Below are 10605 nucleotides of genomic sequence, written 5' to 3'. Positions count from 1 at the left end.
ACGATCCCAGGGTCCTGGGATCGAGCCCCACATCGGGCCCCTTGCAGGGAGCCTGCTTCTCCCTCTGCCTATGTCTCTGCCTCTCTCTCTGTGTGTCCCTCATGAATAAAAAAATAAAATCTTTAAAAAAACAATTACAGTATAGTCCAGCACTTCCACTTCTGGGTATAAACCCAAAAGAATTGAAAGCAAAACACAAATAGATACTTGTACATTCATGTTTAGAGTAGCAATACTCACAATAGTCAAAAGTTGGAAGCAACTCCAGGGTCCATTGATGGGTGAATGGATAAACAAAATGTGGTATAAACATACAATGGAACATTATTCACCTTTAAAAAGGAAGGAAATTATGATACATGCTACAATGTGAGTGAATACTGAAGACATTATGCTAAGTGAGAGAAGCCAATCACAAAGGATAGATACTGTGTGATTCCACTCATGTGATGTACTTATGAAATTCATAGAGACAAAGAAGAGAATGGTGGTTGCGGGGAAGGGGGGAGGGAGGGGGAAATGAAGAGTTGGGGAGAGGGGAAAATGAAGAGTTGTGTAATGGGAACAGAGTTTTAGTTTTGTGAAGTGAAAAAAGTTCTGGTGATGGATGGGAATGATGATTGCACAACAGTGTGAATGTACTTAACACCACTGAACTGTATGCATAAAAATTGTTAAAATGGGGATCCCTGGGTGGCGCAGCAGTTTAGCGCCTGCCTTTGGCCCAGGGCGCGATCCTGGAGACCCGGAATCGAATCCCACGTCGGGCTCCCGGTGCATGGAGCCTGCTTCTCCCTCTGCCTATGTCTCTGCCTCTCTCTCTCTCTCTGTGACTATCATAAATAAATAAATAAAAAAAATTAAAAAAATTGTTAAAATGGTCAATTTTATGTTATGTATAACTGTTTAAGTGAATAATTTTAAAGGGGGGGAGGAAGCCAGTTACACCTTTCAAAATAGAACAAAAATAGACATTACCCCAGCTCTTGAGGCACCCTTTGTCTCGAAGCCATCATTTGTCAAATAGCATACAAAGTGCTGTTACAGCAATGTGAATTTAAAAAAAAAAAAATGCAGAGTTTGAAAAAAAGTGCCCAGTGATGTCTGGGAGATGACCTTATTGACTCTTCTGATCTCCACACCTGCTTCTTCTAATAGCTGAATGACTTGTCTCCTGGACTCTCATATGGAAGAGAGTCTCACAGTCTCCGGCAGACTTCAGCCTCTAGATTCCCCCAGCACCTGAGCTCTGGGCTGGCTCAGTGCAGACAGTACTGCCAAGATCTCCAGGAACTGCTGATGTCGAAGCTAATGTATCTGCCTTAGCCAGTCAGCTGGAAGAAAAGAGAGGCATATTTAATGAGTTATGTAATTGGAGCATTCCCACAGTGATGAGTGATAATGTATCTTCTTCCTGAGAAGCTAACTGCTTTCCAGTTAGCTCTCAGTTTCACTCTGATATTCCCAACCTCAAAGTAAATGCAATCTTCATCATTTTCCTGAGAAGATAGATCTCACTTTTCAGTTTAAAAAAAGCCTGAGTTTGCAACATGGATGGATGGAGCTAGAGAGTATAATGCTAGGCAAAGTAAGTCAGTCAGATAAAGACGAATATCTCACTCATGTGGGATTTAAGAAACAAAACAAATGAGCAAGGGAAAATAAAAGAGAGACAAACCAAGAAAGACTTAATTATAGAGAACAAACTGATGGTTACCGGAGAGGAGAAATGCGGGGAGGTGGGGGAGATAGGGGATGGAGATTAAAGAATGCAATTACCGTAATGAAAAATTAAAATAAAATGAAAGGGAATAACAAACAATTTTTTAAAAAAAATCCTGAGGTACAAAGGAATAAAGTACTGTAGGGTAAAACTGGGATCAAAATCCAAGATTACTGATTTCTACTACAGTCACTCAACTGCCTTGCCTCTCTAAGGAATGTGATAAACTAATCTGTTATTAACTATTTATGCATCTGATTCTGCAAACATAGCATCTTTGCTCATCTATTTTGGGACTTTAACTTAGAACTCAATTCAGGCACTTACTGAGATCCAATGGGTAAAGTGTTGTTCTACAAATTATAAGTTATAGTTATATAGTTATAAGGACACAGAGTTGACCATATATAATGTGTGACTTTAAGGACCTTAAAAGTGTTTTCAACAGAATCTATATATATATGAGAACAGCAGTATCAGGCAGAGATAGGCTTATTCTGCTAGAAAGAAAACAAGATATTTGGAGAAAATTATCTCTTCTCTCACATAAGTTAAGAATCTAACACTCTCCAGGTCTGACACTCACCTGTTTCCCAAATGGATCAGGGTATGTGAGCTTGAGAATGTTGCTGGAAAAATCAAATATTCCATAAGACCCTCTCTATCTTTTCCTGAGCATGTATATGAAGTTATTTTCTTATAGAAGAGCCATAAAATTAAACAAAAATACTTATTTTCTCAGGGACAGAGTCTTTTCTTAAGGGCAAGGTTTTTTCTTACATAGTCTGCTAATCTTTATATTTTACTTGAAGATTTTAGTTCACTGAAATTGAATGTAATTATTGTTATAGCTGGGTTTATATCTACCACTTTATTACTTGGTTTCTCTCTATATATCATCTATTTTATATTCCCCTTTCTATTCCTTTGCTTTCTTTTGGATTAGATAAATATTTTATGTTACTACATTGTTTTCCTATTAACTTGCTAACATTTACTATTCTTTGAGAGCTTACTGTAGAAATATTAACATGTATTGTTAATTTATTATATGTATTTTTAAATATTTATTTATTTATCTGAGAGAGACAGCAGGAGGGTCAGAGAGAGAAAGAATCTCAAGCAGACTCCACACTGAGCATAGAGCCTGAAACACGGCTCAATTCCACAACCCTGAGATCATGACCTGAGCCAAAATAAAAAATCAAATGCTTAACCGAGCCCTCCCAGTGCCCTGATTTATTATATTTTTATACAAAAGATTAGTTTCACAATACTGCTAGAATCTTAGAAAACTGTAACTACTTTTATCCACTTCTCCCTTTTGCATTATTGTTGACAAACTATTGTTGTCAATTCCTGAAGTCATTAAATTTTTTATACCCATGTATCTACTTTTTCCAGTATTCCTCATTCCATTCTACATTGCTATGTTTCCAACTAGAATTCTCTCTTTTCATTATTTCATAAAAATTACTTTTTAAAATATTTTATTTATTTATTCATGAGAGACATAGAGAGAGAGGCAGAGACATAGGCAGAGGAAGATGGAGGCTCCTTGCAGGGAGCCTGATGTGAGACTCAGTCCCAGGACTCCAAGATCATGACCTGAGCCAAAGGCAGATGCTCAACCACTGAGCCATCCAAGCACCTCTCATAAAAATTTCTTTTAATATATTTGTAACATCTGTGCTGGTGTTGAATTTCCTGTTTTTGTTTGTCAAAAAACATTTATTGCACATCACTTTTTTTTTGCTTTTTAAACTTTTTTATGCTTTATTGAGGTATAATTAACACATCATTGACTACATTTATTTAAAGTACATACTGATGTGTATATATATATATATATATAAAGCATCACCACAATCAAGATAATGAACATATTATCTTCCCCCAAGGTTTCCTCTTGCTCTTTTGTAATCTCTCCCTCTCTCCTATCTCTACTATCTCTACTATTCACATACCTCCCCAGGTAATCATTGATCTGATTTCTGGATCATACAATATATGCTTTATGCTCTTTTTCTGTTTGGCTTCTTTTGCTCAGCATAATGATTTTGAGTTTTAACCATGTTATTATGTTGTGGTAGTTAATTTTATGCTGTGGTGGGCTAAGGGATGCCCAAATAGTTGGTAAAACATTATTTTTGTGTGTGTCTGTGAGGATCTTTATGGAAGAGATTAGCATTTGATTCAGTAGACTGAGTAAAGACATCCACCCTCACCAATGTGGGTGGACATCATCCAATCTTTTGATGGCCTGAATGGAACAAAAAGGCAAAAGAAGGGAGAGTTCATTCTCTTTTCTTGGTCTAGGACATCCATCTTTTCCTGTCCTCAGGCAGTGGAGCTCCTGGTTCTTGGGCACTTGAACTTGGACTGAATTATATCACTGGCTTTCCTGGCTTGGGTTTCCATTGTATAGAGAACAGACTGTGGCATTTCTTGGCCTCCAAACCACATGAGCCAATTCCCGTTATATATATTTGTTTGTATACAAACATGTATACATTTACATCTATATTTCCTATTGGTTCTGTCTTTGTGAAGAATCCTGATTAATATTTGCCTATATCAGAAGTTGTTTCCTTTTATTGCTGAATAGTATTTCATTGTATGGATAAGCCACAATTTTTAAATTCATTTGTTTGTTGAAGGACATTTGATTTCTTTTCTGTTTGTAACTGTAACCAAAAATTGCTATGTATAAGTTTTTGTGTGAACATATACTGTCATTTATCTTGAGTAAATAGGAGTAGAATAGCTGGCTCATATAATAGTTGAAATTTTAAAGAAATCACCAAATTGTTTTCCAAAGTATCCGTATCCATTACATTCCCACTAGAGTGTGTAAGAGTTCTAGTTGTTCCACATTCTCATCAGCACTTGACATGGTCAGGTTTTTAAATTTCAGACATTCTAGTGGGCATGTACTGGCATATTTTGGTTTTAATTTCCATTTTCTTAATGACTAATGATGCTTAGTATCTTTCCGTGTGCTTATTTCCCCTTATTATACATTCTTTGGTGAACATTTGTTAAAATGTTTTGCCCTTTTTGTTTGTGTTATTTATATTCTTTTAAAAAATATTTATTTATTTTAGAAAGAGAGAGAGAGAGAATCTCTAGCAGACTCTGTACTGAACACAGAGCCTGACACTCGGGACTTGATCCCAAGACTACAAGATCATGACCTGACCTGAAATCAAGGTTTGGATGCTCAAATGACTGAGCTACCCAGGCACCCCATTTATATTCTCATTATTTAGTTGCAAGAGCTCTTTATATATAATAACTCTTTATATATATAAGAATTTTGTCAAATATATATTTGGCAAATATTTTTTCCCAGTCTGTGACTTGTCTTTTATTTTCAAAAAGTATCCTCTTAAAAAAAAAAAAAAAAAAAAAAAAAAAAAAGTATCCTCTTAAAGGGAAAAGTTTCTAACTTGTAAGGTCTAATTTGTTGACTTTTTCTTTTATTGTTTGTGTTTTTATGTAATATTTAAGAAATCTTTACCAAACCTAAAGTCATTAAGATTTTCTATGTATTTTTCTAGAAATTTTATAGTTTTAGCAAAATTAAGTTTATAAAAATTCTCAAGTTAATTATTTACCCAAATAAATTTTTAATTCAAAAAAAAATATATGCATCCCTGTTTGTTGCAGCATTATTCACAGTAGCCAAGATATAGAAGCAACCTAAGTGTTGATAGATAAAGAAGATGTGGTGGGCAGCCCCAGTGGCTCAGCGGTTTAGCGCCGTCTTAGGCCTGGGGTGTGATCCTGGAGTCCCAGAATCCAGTCCCACATCGGACTCCCTGCATGGAGCCTGTTTCTCTCTCTGCCTGTGTCTCTGCCTTTCTCTCTGTCATGAATAAATAAAATATTTTTTTTTAAAAAAAGATGTGGTGTGTGTGTGTGTGTGTGTGTAATGTAATATTACACAACCATAAAAAGGATGAGATCTTTCCATTTGTGGCAACATGGATGGCCCTAAGAGGTATTAAGCTAAGTGCAATAAATTAGACAGAGAAAGACAAATACCATATGATTTCACTCTTATATAGAATCAAAGAAATGAAACAAGGGAATAAACAAACAAAAGGCAGAATCAAACCTAGAAATGCAGAGGACAAACTGATGGTTGCTACAGGGCAGGTGGCGGGGGGGATGGACAAAATGGGTGAAGGGGAGTGGGAGATACAGGCTTCCAGTTATGGAATGAATAAGTCACGGGAGTAAAAGATACAGCATAGGGTATATAGTCAATGATATTGTAATAATGTTGCATGGTATTAGGTAGTAGTTATAATTGTGATGAGCATAGCATAAGTTATAGAGATGTTGAGTCACTATGTTGTACACCTGAAACTAATGTAACATTGGGTATCAACTATACCCCCAAAATGAAAAAAAAAAAAGAGTAAAGATGGAAAAAGATAAATTATGCTAACAGTAAAAAGAAGAAAGTTGGAGTGGCTATATTAATATCTGACAAAGTAGATTTCAGACCAAAAAATATTACTAGGACCAAAGAGAGTTATTCATTAAACCTGATAATGGGGTCAATTATTCAGAGCCCATACAAATTCTAAATGTTAAGCAATGAATAATAGAGCTTCAAATTACACAAAATCAAACTGATAAAACTGCAAGAAGAGATCAACAAATTTACAGTTATTGTCAGAGATTTTAACGCCCTTTCTCAGTAACTGGCAGAACAAACAGACATAATATCAGTAAGGAATAGAAGACCTAAAAATACCATAAACCAAGATTCCTAGTTGACATTTATAGAATACTCCATCCAAGAGAGCAGAGAACATATTCTTCCAAAGTACACATGGAACATTTACCAAGTTAGACCATGTTTTGGGCCATAATACAAGTCTCATTAAAAGGATTCAAGAATTAAAAAAAAAAAAAAAAAAAGGATTCAAGTCATACAAAATATGTTTTATCAAACAAATAAAATATACTTTATTGCTGCAATGGAATTAAATTAGAACTCAGTAACAAGATATATGACATATGGAAAATTCTCAAATATTTAGAAACTAAATAAAACACTTCTAAATATTCCATAGATCAAAGAAAAAGTAGAGGGGATGATAGAACTTCCTTGAACTGAACAAATATGAAAACATAAAATATAAAACTTTGTGAAATGCAGTATGATTTTCACTAGCTATGCCATTCTGGGATGACAGTTCTTTTAGCACTTGAAAAATGTTGTGCCACATCTTCTGGCTGCCATGGTTTTGAGAAGTCTTTTGTCATTCAAATGGTTTCTTTCTTCTATGTGTCATGTCTTTCACTGTGTTTCAAGTGGTTTGTTTGTTCCCCTTTAGTTTTCAGAAGTTTGGCTATGATGAGTTTTATGTATTTCTTTGGGTTTATCCTGTTTAAGATTTGATCTCCTGGAAGCTGCAGATTTATGTCTTTTGCCAAATTTGGGAAAATTTTCAGCCATTATTTTTCTGAGTACTTTTTAAGCCCCACACTCTTCTCTCCTGGGACTCTGATAACAGGCATGTTAGTTTTTATTATTATTATTATTATTATTGACCTACTGTTCTCTGAGGCTCTGTTAATTTCTTTTTTAGTTTCTCTCTGTTGTTGATTCTGTTGTTCTATCTTCCATTTCATTGATTCTTCCTCTGTTTCCTCCATTCTGCTGTTGAGTCAATCTATTGATATTTTATTTTAGTTACTGTATTTCTCAGTTCTAAACTTTCCATTTGTTTCTTCTTTATATCTTTTATTCTTTACTGAGATTTTCTTTTTCTTTGATGAGACTTCCTTTACTTCATTTGTTTCAAGTGTGTTAGTAGTTGTTCATTGAAGTATGTTTATGACAGCTGCTTTAAAATCCTTGTCAGATAATTTTAACATCTGTGTCATTTTATTGTTTTTATATACTAGTTGTCTTTTCCCATTCAAGTTGAACCCTTCCTGGTCTTGATGTGATAGGTAACTTTTGTTTGAAACCTGGATAGTTTGAGCATTATGTCATGAGACTCTGGATCTTCCTCAAGGCTTTTTTCACTAGATTCCTCTGACGGAGTTAAGGTGAGGGTGTTAGTGGGGTAGAAGTCTAGGTTCTCCACTCAGCCTTACTGACACCCAAGAGGGGACTCTGTGTTAATTCAGGACGGATGGGAATTATAGCTCTCCATTAGGTCCCCCTGATATCCTACACCTCCAGGCTGGGAGGGTAGGAGTGCCTCCTTACTGTTCTCTGAATGGCCTCTGTGTCTTGCTAGGCAGCCGCTTTGCTAGTCCATACTAGAGAGATCAGGGAACTCATCATTGTCTCATTCCTTGCATCCTGAGGTCCCTAGTCAGCCTGCCCTTTTCTGTCTTTCAGGATCTTCTTATGTTTTTGTTTGTTTGTTTGTTTGTTTGTCTTCTTATGTTTGTTTTATATATAATATCCAAGGTTTTAGGAGTACTTGGAAGAATAGGAATTATTAGTATGTGTTATCCAACTTTCCAGGCAGAAGTCACTCTTTCAGTTTTTTACTGTAAGAAAAAGTCCTTTTTTTTTTTTAGATTTATTTTTTATTGGTGTTCAATTTACTAACATACAGACTAACCCCCAATGCCCGTCACCAATTCACTCCCACCCCCCGCCCTCCTCCCCTTCTACCACCCCTAGTTCCTTTCCCAGAGTTAGCAGTCTTCACGTTCTGTCTCCCTTTCTGATATTTCCCACACATTTCTTCTCCCTTCCCTTATATTCCCTTTCACTATTATTTATATTCCCCAAATGAATGAGAACATATAATGTTTGTCCTTCTCCCACTGACTTACTTCACTCAGCATAATACCCTCCAGGAAAAAGTCCTTTTTTGAAACATATTTTCTCTGGGTAAATAGTTCAAGGTGACAGGTTTTGTTGTTGTTGTTGTTTTAGTACTTTAAAGATATTCTTCCACTGTGTTCTAACATGTTCTTTTTTTTTTTTTCAAGATTTTATTTATTTATTCATGAGAGACAGAGAGAGAGAGAGAGAGAGAGAGAGAGGCAGAGACACAGGCAGAGGGTGAAGCAGGCTCCATGCAGGGAACCTGATGTGGGACTCGATCCCAGGACTCCAGGATCACACCCTGGGCTGAAGACAGGCGCTAAACCGCTGAGCAACCCGGGCTGCCCTAACCTGTGTTATTTCTGATGAAAACTCTGTTGCATCCTTATCTTTGTTCCTCTTTTTTTTTTTTTTTAAATTTTTATTTATTTATGATAGTCACAGAGAGAGAGAGGCAGAGACACAGGCAGAGGGAGAAGCAGGCTCCATGCACCGGGAGCCCGATGTGGGATTCGATCCCGGGTCTCCAGGATCGCGCCCTGGGCCAAAGGCAGGCGCCAAACCGCTGCGCCACCCAGGGATCCCTGTTCCTCTTTATATAACTAGTCTTTTTTCCTCCCTTAGGTTTCTTTTACATCTTTCTCTTTATAATAGGTTTTGAAAGATGTGATTGTGATTTGTCTTAGTTTGGTGTGTTTTTTTAAAAAAATCTTATGCTTGGGTTTGTTGAGCTATTTGGATCTGTGGCTTTATGGTTTTCATCAAATTTGAGGAAAATCTGTCACTATTTCTTCAAATACTTGTTCTGTTCCTCTTCCTATTACCTCTTTTGGGGACTCTAATTATTATGTTAAAGTTTTCCCCAATTTACTGATGTTCTATTCATTTTTACAAGCCTTTTTTCATCCTGTTTTATTTTGTGTAGTTTCTATATCTTCAGGTTTGATCTTTCTGTTGTAGTGTCTAATCTAATGCTTATTCCATTTAGTGTGTTTTTCCTCTAATGATTTGTAGTTTTCATCTCTAAAGTTGAAAATCGTATCTGATATATCTCTACTTATAACGTTCAGGGGCAGCTGTGTGGTTTAGTTGGTTAAGCATCTGACTCTTAATTTCGGCTCAGGTCATGATCTCAGGGTTATGGGATCAAGCCCAGTGTTGGGCTCCCTGTGCTCAATAAGAAATATGCTTGAGATTTACTCCCTCTACCTCTCCCCTGACTCATGCACGCTTTCTCTCTAAAATAAATCTTCAAGAAATATTCAGTCTCTTCTCTATATTTTTGACGTATGGAATATAAAATAATTTTTCCACTTTCATTGTCTGCGATTTCTAACCTCTTGTGTCAATTCTGAGTCATTTTGAATTGATTGATTTTTTTTTCTCTTTATGGTTTGATCATCCTATTTCTCTGAATAGCTCACATTTTTAAAATTCAATGTCAGACATTGTAAGTTTTGTCTTGATTGGTACAGGATATTTTTGCAGGTTTTTATTTTTTTTTTGTATATATTCTTTAGCTTTGTTATAGGATGAGTTAAATTACTTGGAAGCAGCTTGATCCCATGGCTTTTGCATTTGAGATGTTAGGTGAGATGATAGCAGTGTTGTATTCATTTTCTATTGCCGCTGTGACAAATTACAACAAACTTAATGCCTTAAAATGACACAGATTTATTAGTTTACAGTAGTTTATAAATCCAAAATTGTTCTCACTGGAATAAAATAAAGATGTCTGTGTTTTTGTTTTTGTTTTTCTGGAGGCTCCATGGGATAATCCATTTCCTTGTCTTTTCTAACTCTTAGAAGCTATGCACATTCCTTGGCTTCGGTCTTCTTTTTCGATCTTCAAAACCAACAAGAGCAGGTTGAGTCCTTTTCATATTATATCACTCTGACCTCCCTTTTGCACTTATTAGATTGGGTCCATCCACCCGAATAATCCAGAGTCAACCCCTCCCCCCCGCCCATTTTAGGGTCAACTGATTAGCAAACTTAATTCCATCTGCAATCTTAGTTTCCTTTTGGCATGTGATCCAACATATTCATAGATTATGGGAATTAG

General features: G+C 36.0%; 1 protein-coding gene across 4 annotated transcripts in view; it reads right to left on the bottom strand.

Annotated features, from left to right (window-relative positions):
* Window positions 1-869: 869 nt before the first annotated feature.
* The window catches only part of PRKAB2 (protein kinase AMP-activated non-catalytic subunit beta 2), a 29044-nt gene continuing 19308 nt past the window's right edge, over window positions 870-10605 (bottom strand). For 2 of the 4 annotated variants that reach the window (XR_012004095.1, XR_012004092.1), the window contains one exon: window positions 870-1334. The gene's annotated coding sequence lies outside the window, so the exon portion shown is untranslated. Of the gene's footprint in view, window positions 1335-10198; window positions 10387-10605 lie in introns of those variants that run through there. The other 2 variants (XR_012004094.1, XR_012004091.1) reach the window with 1 other exon arrangement.

Source organism: Canis lupus, chromosome 12 (assembly GCF_048164855.1).
Source record: "Canis lupus baileyi chromosome 12, mCanLup2.hap1, whole genome shotgun sequence".
In the NCBI taxonomy this organism is placed as follows: Eukaryota; Metazoa; Chordata; class Mammalia; order Carnivora; family Canidae; genus Canis; species Canis lupus.
Note: the sequence above shows the minus strand (reverse complement) of the source record. Positions and strands in the feature narration are given on the sequence as shown.